Source organism: Narcine bancroftii, chromosome 11 (assembly GCF_036971445.1).
Source record: "Narcine bancroftii isolate sNarBan1 chromosome 11, sNarBan1.hap1, whole genome shotgun sequence".
Lineage (NCBI taxonomy): Eukaryota > Metazoa > Chordata > Chondrichthyes > Torpediniformes > Narcinidae > Narcine > Narcine bancroftii.
In genome coordinates this window covers 26,292,095-26,301,593 of record NC_091479.1, presented here as the reverse complement: position 1 = coordinate 26,301,593, position 9,499 = coordinate 26,292,095, and positions in this window count along the sequence as shown.

Here is a 9,499-nt window from a genome sequence, read left to right as displayed (position 1 = left end):
CGACCCTATCAACCTGCAAGGGCAACCTCGAGGGATCGGGAATTGATGGAACCACTCAGAAGTGGATGAAGTTGCATCCTGTAAAAATGTGTATCAGGAGACGGCAAGGCAGCCAGCAGGAACCAGAGGCTTTGAAATGATATAGGCTCGCAATACTGTCACTTTCTTCGTAGATGTTATCAGTTTATTGCCTTGTTACACAGAATAAAACACTTTGAATATGTCAACCACTGAGGTGACAACTGACAAACCTCTTCAACAGTCAGCTCTCCCTCATGCAGCATCGCTGTTTTGAGTAGAAGGCTGTTCTCACAAAAATAGCCATCACAAGCGGCACTTTGTTGCCCTTAGAATGCCTGGCACTGCTCCCAGCATGCACGGTGCTGCTCCCAGCATGCTCCAACCATGGCCGACCCCATGCCTGACAGCATTGGCAGAGCGAGGGTCACAAGGCCATGCCTCAAGGTTGCTGATGGTCGTAGTGTACAAACCTTCTGCATGACACACACTCCCCCACCCCAAGCTTCAAGAACAGTGTTCATGAAACAGCTATCAAGCTCTTGTGGACAGAGGAGAAGAAGCTGTCCTTGTGCTGTTGGGTGTTCATCAGGCTTCTGTACCTCCATCCCAATGGTAGCATTGAGAAGATGTCACAGGCTGGGGTGGGGGTCCTTGAGGGTAGAGTCTGGTTTCTTGAGACACCGCCTCTTGTAGATGTCCTCGATGGACAGGGGATTAATGCCCATGATGGCGCTGGCTGAGTTCACAACTCTATGTCGCCTTTTCCTGAACAGTGAACAGTTTCACATGTCTCTCCAACGAAGTGACCCAGGTGACCACCCTCCTGGAGATGTTGGCCAACGAGTCAGCAGTGTCACTGCACCAAACAAAGGACACTCTGACATGAACAGTTGTGGAGCTGAAGGAGAGACGTATGGTGGAAATGCCAAATCGAATGGCCCTGGACTACCTGCTGGCAGCTGTGCTGTCATTGGCCAGGAGGGCTGCACCTACATTCCCAAGGAATCCTCTAACATCACCCACCTGACTGACCACATTCGGGACTCGGTAGCCAAAATTCAAAAATCCAGGGACCAGATCCACCAGCATCACCACCTCATGGGGACCCTAGGGGCCATTTGGCTCCACGAGAGGCATTTGGGTGACTATCATTCACTGGGGGATTGCACTTATTTTTGTTATCATTGGTATAGTTATTCCATGACGTGATCGTCAATTTATATTCACATTTTCATTGCCCCGTTAGACCTTCTTATTACCTGTTGCACTTTATTGGCAATCAGTGTGTCTTCTAAAGGGGTGGATTGTCATGGAGAGGCAGTGTCCACCACCTGGTGGCGCTGCTGCGATCCTGTTCGGTGGACACACTACCTGCCAATCAAGGTCAAAGACTCACTCCAAGTCATCATGGTGACCCTTGCGATTGGCTCACCTAAATCCCCAGCAGCTGCAGTCCAGGCAGTCCGCCCAGACTCAGCCCTGACCTTCACCCAATTGGCCCACCTAAATCCCCAGGAGCTGCAGTCCAGGCAGCCCGGCCAGACTCAGCCCTGACCTTCACCCAATTGGCTCAGGTGAATCACCTCGACTGACCCCTGCTGAGCCCCTGCACTTGGCTTTCAGCATTGGCCACAGCAGTCAACAGGGCCCAGCCTGCCCCAAGAGATTGGCCCTCCCAGCACTGCCCCCAGAACTATAAAGGACCATGTTCCCCTTTGTTCTGCCTCTTTCGACTCCTCATGGCTAGTAAGTAGCATCTTCCACACTGGGTTGGGGTGAGTCGCGAGGTAAGGCAGCAAGAGCCATGTCCATACTGGTCAAAGGGTGGGGACTCATAGTATAACTTTGATCCTGAATTTTGAATGTGTAGGTTCATGTAATTTCCACCAGTCTCTGTCGGTTTCACCCTCCTTATTAGAAGTGTATATTTATTCCCTGCGTACTCTGTGTGTAGACTTTTGCCTAACATATCGACCCTGTTGTCCTGTTTCCATCCCCGAAATAAATGTGTGCTTTGTACCTCCGCTTTGGTCTGGTTCTTAATCTGTGGGACCCACACGAATCTGACAACAATGGAGGAGGGAAAGCAAAGTATGTCAAAATGTATTATTGCCTATGAACAGAGGCAATAGAATATTAAATTTATGTTATGACAGAGTATAAGATATTTTGAAGATGCTACATGGAAGAAATTCTTCAAACAATTAAACACAAATATGGAGAGGCCAGTGGGACCTTCTGTTTTCTCCCGCTTAGATCATTCTTAAGAGAAAGATAGGGACCAACACTGATTCCACCTAACATTAGTGAAATGGAACAAAGAGTTGGATGGGAAATACACCCAAATTTATCAATGAAATGTACGATGCTCTCCAGAGAGAAAATCCAAAACCAGGATAGCAGAGGTCAGGAGAAAGATGGGAGTCGGTCTTGGATGTGACGATTTCAGAAAGAAGCTGTTCAGAGTGGTGTGAAGATTGAAATATACAAATTCAAGAAGAAATAGGGTCAGGATTGTGTCAAGAGTGTTACAAATATGATTAATGCCAGATATAAAATACAATTCTCCACATCAATTCTGCAATACTCCATATAAATTAAATGGACTTATCTCCAATATTTCTGAGAAATGTTTTCAATGTAATCAGGTGATCGGGACTTTTTTTTCCATTCGGTTTGGACCTGTGTAAAAGTGGAAGAATTTCAGTTTATTATTAGGACAAATTATGAAGATAAAAATACAAAAGGATGTGAGAATATTTGTGCTTGGTTATATATATGAAGCAGATACAAAACTGAAGTTGGATAAATATCAAGCAAACTTTCTGAGTCCAGCCATAGCAGCAGTGAAGAAATGTGCAGCACGAACGAGGGTATCAGAGAGTTTTGTAACGAGAGATGGGACACTGAAATGAAAAACTGTGTCACTATGTAACCATTTAACCATTTACAGAGCGGAAACAGGCCATGACATCCTCCACTAGCTCAATCCTCCTGATCTCCGCCAATATCCCTCTAACCCCCCTCACCTCCATGTACACATCCAACCTTCTCTTAAATGACAGAAGGGACCCTGCCGCAACAATCTCATTTGGAAGATCATTCCATTCTGCCTCCACTCTCTGAGTGAAGAAGCATCCTCTAAAATTTCTCCAGAAGTTTTGCCTCCTTACCATTAACTCATGGCCTCTTGTTCCAACCTTCCATTCCCTCACGGGAAAGTGTCTGTCTATGTCTTGTCTATCTATTCCTTTCATAATTTTATTCCCAATGAATAAACTCCCAGTCTCCTTAATCTCTCCCTGTAATCCAGATGCTGTAAGCCAGGCAATATTCTTGTAAATCTTCTCTGCACCTTCTCCACCTTATCTATATCCTTCCTAAAATTTGCAGAACAGAACTGAACGCAATTCTTCAAACCTGGCCTCACCAATGCCTTAAACAGCTGCACTCTAGTCTATGCTATGATTTATGAAGGCCAGCATGCCATATGCTTTATTAAGTACCTGGGAATCCACCTTCAGTGAACTCTGTACCATAACTCCAAGATCCCTCTGTTCCTCTTCATTCCTCGACCCCCTCCCCTTAACTGCATATGTTCTATTTATATTATTTTTCTCCGGAATGCAGCACCTCACACTTGTCAACATTAAATTCCTTCTGCCATCTTTTCCAAACAAACCAAATCCTGTCATCTAAAAAAATATACCTCACTATCCACCACTCCCCCTATTTTCGTATTGTCTGCATATTTGTTTGCCCAGTTCACCACACCCTCCTCTAAATCATTAATATTAAGGACCCAGCATCGATCCCTGAGGCACTCCACTTGTCACAGGCTTCCAACATGACATACAGTTGTCCACCATGACTCTCTGCTGTCTATCTCCCAGCCACCTCTGAACCCATCTCACTATCTATTAATCCCTAATGACTGAACCTTCCTAAATAACCTTACATGCAGAACCTTATCAAAAGCCTTACTAAAATTCAAATAGATATCTTCAGCCGCCCTACCTTCATCCACTTTTCTTGTCACCTCTTCAAAAAAACTCAACAAGATTCGTCAAACATGACTTTCCCTTCACAAACCCATGCTGGGTTCCCCCGATCAATCCCTGCCTATCCAGATATTTGAACATACTATCTCGAAGTATACCATCCATAATCTTCCCCACTCGGAAGTCAAACTTACTGGCCGATAATTACTTGGCCTACACCTACTGCCTTTTTTGAACAACAGAACAACATTTGCAACCCTCCAATCCCACGGCACCACACCCTCCTCCAGTGATCTTTGAAAAATCGCTGTCAGTGTCCCTGCTATTTGTTCCCTGACCTCCCTTATAGTCCTGGGAAAAATCTCATCAGGACCAGGAGACATCCACTTTAATTGACCCTAGAAGCTCCAAACCTCTCGCTTTACTAATTCCTATCCTTTCCATAACTAAGCCCTTTGCCTCTCATCTTGTATAGCCCTTTGACCCTTTCCCTCATGAATACAGACGAGAAAAAATTGTTCAATATTTCTCCATCTCATACGGTTCCTGACATAGTTCACTGGTCCCATCATCCAGTCGACCTATTCTATGTTGAACCCTCCTTTTACTGTTCACATATCTGAAAAAACCCTGAGGATTCACCTTTGCCTTATTAGCTATGGACACCTCATCCCTTCTTTTTACTTTTCTAATTTCCCTCTTCAAGTTCTTAAGAGTATGTCAAAATGATCACTGGATCCGAAGTTCTCCCTAACGCTCACCTCCGTCAGCTGCCCCATTGCATTCCCAAACAACAGATCAAACACTGCTCCCACTCCAGTTGGCGTCTCAACATATTGCTGCAAAAAGCAATCCTGAATACAATGCATAAATACTAAGCCATCCTGCCCTTTTACTGATTGCATTTCCCAATCGATGTTTAGAAAATTGAAATCCCCAACCAACACCACCCTATTTCACCTGCATATATCACCTATTTCCTTGCACATTTGCTTTCCTAGTTCCTTTTCCCCATTTGGAGACCTATAATATACCCCATAATAGTAACCGCACCATTCTTATTTTTCAGCTCTACCCACACTGCCTCTCTTGACGAACCCTCCAGTCTATCTTGCTTTAGCACTGCTGTAATATCCTCCACACCTCCCCCTCTTGAACCACCAACTCTGTCACATCTAAAGCAGCGAAATCCTGGAACATTCAAATGCCAGTCACAACCTTCTTCCAACCATGTCTCGCTAATGGCCACAACATCATAATGCCACATGTCAATCCACACCTTTAGCTCATCCAGCTTCCTTGCTACGCTCCTCGCGTTAAAATAAATACAACTCAGGGATCTCCTACATCCTACCTTCTGCACATCCTCCTCTCTAGCATTCTCACAATTTTCACTGCAACATCTGTTTACTACTTCCTGCTTTTCCTCCCTCAAATTATTTAAACTTGTCTCTTTCCTTATTCTACTAACCCTCACCTTACTGTCCTGGCTAACCTGAAACCCTGTCCCCAACCATAATAGTTTAAACCCCTCCTGACAGCCCTAGCAAATGCCCCCACCAGGAGACTGGTCCCTCTGGGATTAAGATGTCACCCATCATTATGGTATAGGTCCCAGCTTCCCCAAAAATGTGCCAGTAGTCCAAGAACTTTCTCTCGGAATAAGTGGAACTGTAAGGAACATTCCAGGAAGAGGTTATCATCTGGAGAGCCCTGATGGGCCAAGTTTTATCAGCGAAACATTGAGGTGACTAATCGTGGTAGCTCAGTTGTGGAAATTTTGGAACAACAAATCTCTCTCTCTGAAAAACCAACGGAACTTTCCTGAATGGCAAAGCCTCGTGAACTTTATACATGTTCAATTCTGTGCACAGTATCAGAATTGCCTACAACCAGTGAACTTGGAAGAATGAGAAGTGAGATTCAACTGTGAACCAAATAACTTTTCTTAAATTTACAAACACATCATACACGTGCGCTTAGACTTAGAAGGGGATTAAGGTTAGTTAAGTTAATAGAGATAAATTAAAGTTTGATTCTGTTTTCATGTTTAAAGATAATTAAAAACAACGTATCTTTATATAACTACTTGTCCTGGTGAACGTCTATTGCTGCTGGGTTTTGGGGTCCTTTGGGCTCATAACACCATAGTCTGGCAACGTACATGGACCTCCATCCCATTCCATTCATTTTGGACCCCCTCATGAAGAGGGAAACTTCTCTGATAACTGCTAGGGCAGAGGTGTGTGGGATGGGCCACACCTGCATCTCATGCAGCAGTACCGAGAGCACCTTGCACCTGATGACCTTGTTCTTCCTCATTACTGAGAGGGAGTGTCATTCCCACAGACACAATTTCTGGTGGACATTTACAATTGGCTCTGACCAATCCTTGTAGCATGCCTCAGCCCCTCCAAGCCAGTTCCCTGACACCTTCAGGTAGTCAGATCAGACTGTGAAGAGGACAGTGGATTGATTTACCAAAGTGCATTGCCTCGCTTTTGTTCCAGTTTACCCTGGAACATAACATTGTATACTTCCGGGCCCAGCCACTTCCAGACTTGTGTACAACTCAGCCGGTCTTCCGGAACTCGGGGATCTCTGTGCTGCTCCCTGTCTCCAGGAGCTGGGTGTCTCTGCACTGTCCTTGTCTCCTGATATTGGTGCTTTGTTTTCTACCAGTCCCACAATTTCACATCGAATGGTCTTGCTCATCTTACATTGGGAGTCATGTGTACAGTTTCCTTATCTGAAGCATGAGAAGTGCACAAAGATTGTCAGACTTGTTTCTAGCGTGTTTTTAGTGGGTGATAGGAGGAAAGTTTGAATATGGATCTCTTGGTCATTAGAAAAAATGGAGATGACCGTACAATATTATGAGAGGACACAGCAGCATGGATCGAGAGAGGATAATGCAAAGAAGTTGAACATCAACTGTCACAATTTCCCAATAACTGATCTGCTGCTTGAACTTTAAGAAATGTCTTCAATGAAAATGTAATATCCTTGGAATTCTCTACCCTGTTGAAGGTTCATTTGAAATGGTGATCCATGGACTTGTGATGAGTTTATTGTCCTACACATTCGTAGAGGGATCATATGCATTGAACTTAGATGTAGATACTTTGAAAAAAGTAGCAGACATTAAATTGGAAGTGGTAATAAATATGAAGGAAAGATTGAGAATAAATAATCTCCCTTGCAATTGGCGTACAATGTATTTCTTAAGATCAGAGGAATCCTGGAGCCAGGACAAAGTGATCCTGTGTTTCCCAAGGATTTGATTGAGTTGTTGGGGTAGTATGAAATGGAATGGCAGAAGGGTCTCCTGCTCCTTCGACTCCCTGCTTTCTGTCTTGCGATGCTGATTGGGTGCGCCTGTGTGTTCGGTCGCTCGCTGATTGGTTCCTTCAGTTGCGCGAGCTCAGTGTTGATTCGGTGAAGCCACTATTGGATGAGACGCTGGAGTAGGGTTGGATTGATGGGCGGGTTCGCGGGCTGATTGGCTCCTGCTGTGAGGAGGCGGGACGTTGGGGGCGACGTCGTCTGCTCGGGGTCCGTCGCGTGGCCGCGGGCGCGAATGGGAAAAAGTTGGCGTCGGCGCCGGGATATTCCTCAGCCGCGCGGTCCAGGGAAAATGGGCGACCCGCAGCCCGCCGGGCCCCACCCGGGAGCGGCCGGTACCGGCGGGGTGTTTGGGTGGAGCTGAGGGGTCGGTGGGAAGCCTGATGGCGCGGACAGGGCGAGGCCGGAGGCCGTGGGGTAACTGGCAGCGGGAAGGGGCGTGAGAGGGGCAAGAAGAAATTTTCGAAGTCTGGTTGGCGCATGCGCGGTAGATTTGTGACTTGGCGTTGGGTGCGCGCATGTGCGGCTGATACGCACGTGCCGACTGAGGGCCACTCAGCAAAGCCTTTGCGGAAGCGCCAACTGACAAATCGCGCATGCGCACAGAAATTAAGATGGCTGCCCCCCAGCCGATGGACCCTGAGAAACTGAATCACAAAGTCAATCCGCACTTGTTGGGTTTTACGTGTCCTGTGTCTCTGTTCTCGTTTGTCAAATCATTTGATTTTTAAAATAGGCTCGAAGACTTCAGGGCTCCTCCTACGCGGGAAAACTCCGACTTGCGTCCATTGTGGGAGCTTTCGGGTTTCATTACGGTCGCAAGTCGGGGAGGACGTGTCGGGGTCATTGGGTCGCTTAGGAAGGGATGGAAAACCAATCCATTTTTCTTTGCTTCCCAATGCTCATAGAATGAGTCTAATTCTATCAGTTTTTCCTGTTGTAGTATCACATTCTTCATAAAGTTAGATGTTATTTTTTTAAAGTTTAGTCACTTGAACAATTATGCTCCAATCCTTCTGATCCTAACGTACCATGAGTTTAAAATGTAATGTTTCTCAGTTACTTGTCCGAATGCCTTGAAAATATAGGGACTTTGGTGTTAACAATACAGAGTAAAGATTTCACCAATCCTTTTGAATTTATGATCTCTGGGATTTCTGGTCATGTTTTCTATTTAGGTTGGTGTATCTTGCAGACCTGTTTGGTTGCAGCAAGTAAGAAGTTATCACCTTGCAGCATCCACTGTGGCAGCACTACCAAATAAAGAGACACCCAAGGTGAGTGTAAAACAAAGACTGGCTTTACTGTTTTAAATTCCCCACGTGTGCTCGCTGGCCCACCCATTTCTGGTGACGTATCCCCCGACTTCCAGCTTTACGTCATTGCATCGTGGCATCACTCTCCAGTTGGATGCCGCTACGTGGAAGTGTAGGGCTCCTCAGCCCATACATGGTGCTAGGAGCGGGCTCTTTCTCAGCAGCTAATGGGAGTCCGTGCCATCTTGGACTATCCGAGTGTTGCAACGATTTGACCTCTTTTTGCTCACCCGGTCTCTTGGCGCACTACAATCTCAGTGTTTATAAGGGGGAAATTCTTTTAATGTTTCATTCAACTTTATTACAGAATTCTCCTTAGATTATCTGTGTAACATTGAAGGTTATGGGTTTTCATGAACAGGGATCATGATTTTACTCATAATTTGGTGAGCCAATAGATGGGACATTTTTTGCTCATGCCCCATGGGAATTGAAATAGAAATGATGTGACAAGATTAGGAAGGTTTGTTCACCCTTCTTTTTAAGGATGATTTTCATCTTGCTTGCTGAATTAAAATGTGATTTGTCAGTTCTTAATGGCAGCTGCCATATTGGCATTGCAAGGAGAGATGGGAAATGGGTCAGGTCCTTGGTGGTCCCAGTAATGCAACGTAGAAAGATGTCATGGGGCTGAATGTGGTTTAGGGAGGGAGAGGGTATTAATTTTTAGGAAACGTATGTGGCCAGACACCGATCAATATTTTTTGTCTAATAGAAACTCCTGCTGGTAGAAGCCATTTCCTACTTTGAACAGGCCCAATGTCATTATCCAAGTAAATATTGTTAAGAGCCCATCGGATCCCAAAACCCAGCAGC